At 31.1% G+C, this 7,821-nt stretch overlaps 1 long non-coding RNA gene across 1 annotated transcript in view; it reads left to right on the plus strand.

Annotated features, from left to right (window-relative positions):
• Nucleotides 1-7,821, plus strand: part of LOC143057769 (uncharacterized) — a 56,394-nt gene extending 48,573 nt beyond the window's left edge. Inside the window, exon 5 of the long non-coding RNA XR_012972816.1 lies at nucleotides 7,697-7,821. This is a non-coding gene — a long non-coding RNA (uncharacterized LOC143057769). The remainder of the gene's footprint in view (nucleotides 1-7,696) is intronic.

The raw sequence follows: 7,821 nt of genomic DNA on the forward strand, positions 1-7,821 counted from the left end.
ATGATGCCGTAAAATAGTTTTGTTTAAAAAAAAACATCACAATTATTCATAGTGGAATTGGAACCAAGTTATTACATTTGATCAAAGAATTTTTTTATACGAGTTCGCCTGACTCCCGGAATAACAAATAAAAAACAATTCAAACGAGAAAACTAACGGCCTAATTTATGTACAAAAATGAACGAACACAAAATAATTTATGTAACACATCAACAAAGAAAACCACTGAGTTACAGGTTCCTGACTTGGAACAGGCACATACATGCAGAATATGGCTGGGTTAAACAGGTTGTCTTGATTAAAATTCTGAAATAAGACCGGCAAAATAGCAAAACTCTTTATATAAATCGCTATTTTGCCGAAGTCTTATATATAAGACAAAGAGTTTTTAAAACTTATCAAATCAATTCTAGCCGTAGAATCTAAAAATTAATTCATTTGCAATTCTAGTCGTAGAATTTGTAAATCCATTCTAGCCGTAGTATTTATATATCAATTCTAACTGTAGAACTGTTCTAGAAGTAGAACTGTCTAAAACTGGTATAGGGTAGAACTGTCAGGATCAGTTCTAGGTAGAACTGTCCAAATCAGTTCTAGGTAGAACTGACGAATCAGTTATAGCTTAGAACTGTTCTAGCTAGAACTGTCTAAAAGGTGTCAGGCTGACAGTTCTATATACTGTCCTAGAGCAGTTCTCCGGACAGATTCTGACACATTTAATGAGAGGTTAGAAGTGATCTCCACTGTATCTTTACAATTTCTCTAGCTTTTTCCTTTAAAAATGTCCTGTACCAAGTCCGGAATATTGCCATTGTTATATTATAGTTCGTTTCATTTTAACGCTGTATTTCCGTTGTGTCTTTTGTTTTTTCTTATTTTTGAGTGTGAATTCACATTAATATAAGACGTGTCACGGTACTTATCTATCCCAAATTCATGTATTTGGTTTTGATGTTATATTTGTTATTCTCATAGGATTTTGTCTAATGCTTAGTCCGTTTCTCTGTGTGTTACATTTTAATGTTGTGTCGTTGTTCTCTTCTTACATGTTTTTTTGTTCACGGATCTATGAGTTTTGAACAGCGGTATACTACTGTGGCCTTTATTTGATACTATCTCACTGACGTATGAACAACACATTTTTGTATTCATCAGTTTTTTTTGTAGTAGTAGTGCCATTTTGTTCACCTTGTTGACATATTTGTTTGTTTTATTGTAATTGTGACACATTGTTGACTGCTGATTCCATATTTTTGCCATATCGACCTTGGATGTCTGCTTGTTTTGTTATACATTGTTGTCAGTACAATGTAGATTTGTGCGATCGTTATCATTTTAGATTTTTTTGTTATTTAGTATGCTGATCGCTTTCTTATATTTTATATCAATCTGTATGGAATCATTGAATAACAATTACCCTAGGCACATTAAAATAACAGATAAGACGAATTCTATAATATGTCATTAGGATTTTTTTTCACATCAACAATTCAGACATCATGTCGTTGTGTCTATTTTTAATATACTATAAATCCTAAATGCGTTTATTGCTGTAACCTTAAATGGTCAAAATCAATTTTCATGTATGTTTTTGAGAGGTTTCATCCTTTTTTTGTTCTAAATTGACCAGATTAGGATTTTAAAATATCAAATGCCATAGCATGTTTGTCAGTTTAAAGATGTGGATTCGAAATTAAAATTCAGGAATCGATTTTGATTATGATAAAAGTGTCGGAAGAAAAGTCTTAGTATATTTTTCCCAAACCCTAGCCTATACATAAAAATTGAACAATTGCAGAATGAGAAGGATTTTTTTCAGAAATAGTTTTCTTGTTAGCCGTTTTGTTCATTATGTAATATATGTTGTTAAATACTCAATATCCCCTTTCCTAAATCCGTAACAGTATTTGGTTTAATATTCAAATACATGACAATGGTATATTGTAATGATCGGTAAATTACATATGCAGTTTAGTAACTTTCCCGGAACTGAATTCACTCCATACAGACATAATAACCAATGAACTGAGACTCCGTCATTTTGTCTTTTAGATATATTTCCGTTTCCATGAATAAAGTGTTTGGAAGACTACCTGACTTTGTTCCTGCTATTACCATATTAGTTTTGATTTGAATGGTCTCACCGGCAATGGAAGTATCATTAGAATAAAGTACAGGATATCTTAGAATGACTTCGAATAATTCTTTTATTCCTGATGCATTACAAAAAAATATGTTTCAAAGGACTGCATTTTAAATGCACATTAGAAAGTCTTATATTATTAATAATTGGATGCAAATGATAGTTTGATATTATGATATATGACAATGAAATTGGTCCGCAAACTTATATAATTTAAGGAAAAGAACACGAAAAAAAATCATATTAATCATATGTATTTGTCGTCTTCTAACATTTAGATTAGACATAAGTTTTATATTCCAATCATATAAATGCAAACCCAGTATTGTAATGACCTGCATTGATGAATTATATATTGGATCTTGACACACTCATATGTACAAGTTCGTCCGCAAATAATTTATGTTTATTCGGAGACTTAATTAATCATTTGTAAACAGGTAATTGTTATCCCATAAAGGACGTGATTGTGTCAGTATAAGATCACATTGATGGTCAGTGCCGGGAAGGTGATCTTTCATTGTCTCACCAAGTCTGAATGGGAAAACATTTTCAAATCCCAACTTTTCAAGACAATATGAAAAAAAAATTACGATTCACATTATCTAAATCAGAATGCTATGATACAATAATTATAATATACTTCACATATTACTATTCATCCTGCAAATGGGTGCCTTACTATACAGATACAGCCCTACACATATCACTATGCTGTATCTGTATAGTATAGATATACTATAAGATATCGCTATAAAGCTCCGCCCACAGCCGGTACTACGTTTGTGTATTGCTGTTGAAGAGTGTTGTATGAACCTGCGTGACCTCAGAATGTGTATTGCAGTTGCATTCCAATGACGTATTGATTGATGGAATTCACAATTACTTTATTTACGTTCTGTTTGTTTTCAAACATTGCTTTAGAGCACTAAGAATGAAACCAATTCTGATAACAGACAAACATGAACAGAGTATTTTCTACGACGACAATCATCGATTTCAAAACTTGAATGTTTACATGTGTTTAAAAATCAACCATGCCAATTTCAGCATGCATGTTAAGTGAAGGTCAAGTTCAGTTCAAAATTCTGAAGCGAAGAACAACTCGTATACATCTGTTTTCAACTGGACAATGTTTTGTTGTTTCTTTTTACTGTTGAAAAAAGTTATGTTAAAAAAGATAATTATTCACCTTGAGCGATGTATTATTGTTGACTATTCGAGATTCCTTTTTTGCGAAACTGTCTTCAGCTGAATGTGTGCTTTTGATATTACTACGCGGGCCTCAATGGATATTTAATCGAAAATAAATGCAAAAAAAGTGATTTTTTTTGTCTTTAAAAGCACTAACAATATACAGAATTAATTGCAGGACAAAGACAATAACTGTATAGTCTCTTTAAATATCAGTATCTCTGTATTTGTACTCGGCACGGAACAGGAGTATTAGCTCCCTAAAGCTCGCATTACACCTGCTTCTTAGCCTTTCTACAAATACATCTGATAACTAAATACACTGAACAGTTATTGTCGATATAGGATATGCACTCGATGAGCCCCGGATACAATGTTTAAATATGTTAAATTGCTATTTACATTAACTTACATTGTAATAAAATATCACGAAATTAGAAAATAAAATCTGGAACATTTGTTTGCAATACTGAACAATTAGGCATCTATGAATACATGATTCATATTCAGTTGATCGCCAATCAATGTATACGATATGTGCAGTCTATTTACAGGACATACATTAAAGTTGAAGATGGTTCTTACTTTTGACCGCAGAGCTATGTTCAAAACAATAGCTTCCGTTTCAAGACATCTTTAAACGTAAAACTTTACTCAAAATAATTTAGCCAATATAATGATTAGAAGTACCCTCTTCAAACCCATTTGTCTTTATCACAATTGTTAAACAGTGTCGCCTCACATTTCCAATTAACAATACTATTAACGTCGTTATCAATGAGTTCTTTGGTGTCGATAGCTATTAAATGCCATCAGCTGATTATTTGTTTTCTGTCAAAATCGATCCGCGTTACGAGTTCAAGGTGTAATCTGAGTATTGTTTGATGAGGGGAAAAGTCCAAAACCAGAAACAAAATTAACAAGATCGGCGTTGTCAAACGGTTATATATTTTTCGCCAAGTTCTTTCGTTAACCACAAAAATCTAGTACTACTAAGAAAAATTACAAGACGGAAATTATCAAATGTCAAAACTAAAAGATCAAACACATCAAACACATGAAAAAATATTCTGTACAATTCTGACATGGTACAGGTATTTACGTATGTAGAACATGATGGGTTCAAAATATTTTTTAGCTAGATAAAACCTCTTACTTGTATGAAAGTTGCATATTATTTCATTATATTGACAACAATGTTTGAGAAGAGAAGCACATCCTGATTTAAACGCCCATCCATTGTTGAATGTCTATTAAGCACACAGTATCTCAGCAAAGGTAAACTATGAAAGGTTCATCTATATGTGAAATAGATTCAGTAACTGTTATATATAATTTGTACTCTAAAGTTTAAATAAAGGGTCAACACCAATTAATACAAACGACGGATATTATTTTTGTTATTTTAAAGTATATCATTTAGTAAACTTAAGGGGTTTCTGGAGCTTTTATCAAGTACACATTATTTGATACAAATAAATTGCAGAAGCCCATGAAAACACAACATTAATGGGATTTTCAAAGCTTGAAAATCTTCGACAAGAAAACACATTTTGTTTTATTCTTTCGATGACAAGAGGTCAAACATTGCATTTGTTTTAAAAACTGATATTTTATTTACACAAACAAACACGACAATGTTTTATGGAAAAGATATATACAAACCAATGTGATTCCTTTCGGCATGTTAGAATCAAAAGATATAAAATAGACAAATTGATTTATGATATCTCCTTATATACATGTAGCACTTTAATAGTTATTCATTTACACCGTCCTAACGGGTATGCATGTTCACTGTCAGTAGTCAGTACTTCGTTTCTGCTTCTGAAATGATCTTCGATATACTTTTCTAAAGAATTCACTTTCATTCTTCTGGTTTCAATTCTAGCAAACCTTTCATTGATTTTTCTATTCTTGTTATGCTTCTATTGACCACATGGCTGCTCAAGTTTTATTCAGCATTGGCTTTAAATTTCATATATACCAAATCTATATAGAGTTTATTTCATTAAAGTGGTCGAGTATTATTAATAGTTGCATCAGTACTAGTAATTTGTAAAACTAATTCATATCCTTGAATTTCAAATTGAAACACCTATTCTTATTCTTATCATTTTCAAAAGAGCCTTTCAATGTGCTAAACCCACACCAGGAATTTGGACTCAGTGGATTGCAATTGTCGCTGTATTTTTATAGTTCTTTTGTTTATTATGTATTACGATTCACGATTGCGATTGTACGGCGACATATAGTCGTTTAAATATACGTCATTTGATTGATAATTGTGTCATTACAAAACATAAAAACATTCTAGAACTTATTTTTACATAATAATCCTTCTCTTAAGTTTTTTTTATGGATACACGTCTTATTGGCGATCATATATAACGCTCTCTGCATGTTTAAAGCGGAAAATTCCTGATAACACATTCATTTAAGCGTCTTTAGTGAAATCTTTTCGACAGCCGATTGGTTAATGTGTCTTATCATTCAATATAAAATATATGTTAGGAGGTAAAACAGGACAATACAAATTCTTCAATTTTATATCAAATAATTCCTGTAACAATACGATTATCTATGGAGCATAACACCTCTATTGGTGAATATTTGCATTTTTTTCATTAATTTTAGTCTTGTTGAGAAATTGATTTTAAGCGTTATTAAATTGATGAGTTTTTACAGACAATAATGAAATTGTCAGTATTCATGTCAAACGACATTATCTGTTTCTGTTTCATATTATTTGAACTCATTTATTACCAGTTGAGTATAAGATTTAAAATTAGTTTTAGTTATAACATCTAAAATAAATTATTTTCGACAACAAATTAAGATATACTTTACGGGACAGTGTGTTTTGGAAAATCAAATAATGAATCATACTTTTTAACTTCCTTTGTCACTTTATTACTTATTTTACTAATCAGAGTATTTCAAGTTGACTGTCTTTATTGTAACTGGGAAAAGTAACGATTTTTATAAATCCCCTATATACCAGTGTTCTTGTTGAAGCTTGTATTATTGATAGATAGTGTGTGTAACGCCAGTGGCACATATGTCATGCATATAAAGAACAATACACTACTGATAACTATCAACAAGACATGGAAAAACTAGACATATTTGCCTTCAACAGGCCACCTACAAACCCATCAAAGAGGAATTTGAATTATTAAATAACGTGGCGCTCTCTCTGCATCACGCTCATGATGCATTATAATTACCGATCCTGTTCGACCAAACGGGAGTTGAGTACTAAACATTCTAAGAGCAAAGTTTGCTACTTCAATCACCTCATTCTCAATACAGCACAAAACTGATTTGAGGTGTACCGTTTTGAGACCGAAGAATATAACTGATCAGAAGACAACCAGAGATAAAAAAAACTGTCTACCATAAACATTAAATGTCTTTCACGATATTTAACAGTGTCGAAAAGAGTTGTGAATCAATTTAACATATTCCATCAAAGAAAATGAATCCAACACCATCAAATACCATTATATAATATTTTAAACAGAGAAGCAGATTCAATTTACCATAATAATGAAGTCCAGAAAATAAACTCAACTGTACTAAACTGGCAAAAAAAAAAAAGATTTAAAAAACAACAAAAACACGCTGAATGTACACAGTTACGGGACAGTTACGGAACAGTTATTGAACAGTAACGGAACACAATTTTTTATACGAATCTGCTGATAAGATATCATATCCTATTGCAATACAGTTCACATGTTTGAACATGAGCTTTTGTTTCTATAAAAGGTTGGTTCCATATTTTTATTTACTATTACAGTATATTTAATTGGACCAACAAAATATACCAACCTAAAAAAACCTACATCACCCTTTTACAATTTTGTAATTTCTCGTGCTGAGAACAAAAAAAAACATGTGTGTTGAGTATTCACTCGAGTATATGACTGTTTTTCTTTTTTTGTATTTTAACTTGACGTTTTCCTAGCAAGGAATATGTAATAAATTCACAAAACCATTGTCAAATATATGGCTATTTGCAACAACATACTAACATTCATGGTCAAGTGAAATTACTTTAAAGTTTACTATATTATATTAAACTATATAAAACAATCTGCTTTGACCAGTGTCAGGTGCTTCCGACATCACTCAAATGCGGATAATTGAACACTATTACAGGAAATTCAACAAGAAATTTAACAAGTGCGTTTGACCTTAACAGATGATCAATTGAATCATAATTATAAATTATAAATACCCCTTTGACAATTAAACACCGGAATGAAAAACTACAACTAAGTTATTGACAGTACTTTCTCGTTTTTATTTCTTGTTCCCTTAATTTATACTGGCGTTTATTTGATTTGACAGAATACAGAGGATATAAACAGACGCTGTTCGGATATTTACTATAATTGAAATAGGATTTAACAGATCAGCATTCACTTTTTTGCTTGTGATGGATTAATCCGAATTAAGTCACACTACTACAAAAC

Source organism: Mytilus galloprovincialis, chromosome 13, assembly GCF_965363235.1.
Source record: "Mytilus galloprovincialis chromosome 13, xbMytGall1.hap1.1, whole genome shotgun sequence".
Classification (NCBI taxonomy): Eukaryota; Metazoa; Mollusca; class Bivalvia; order Mytilida; family Mytilidae; genus Mytilus; species Mytilus galloprovincialis.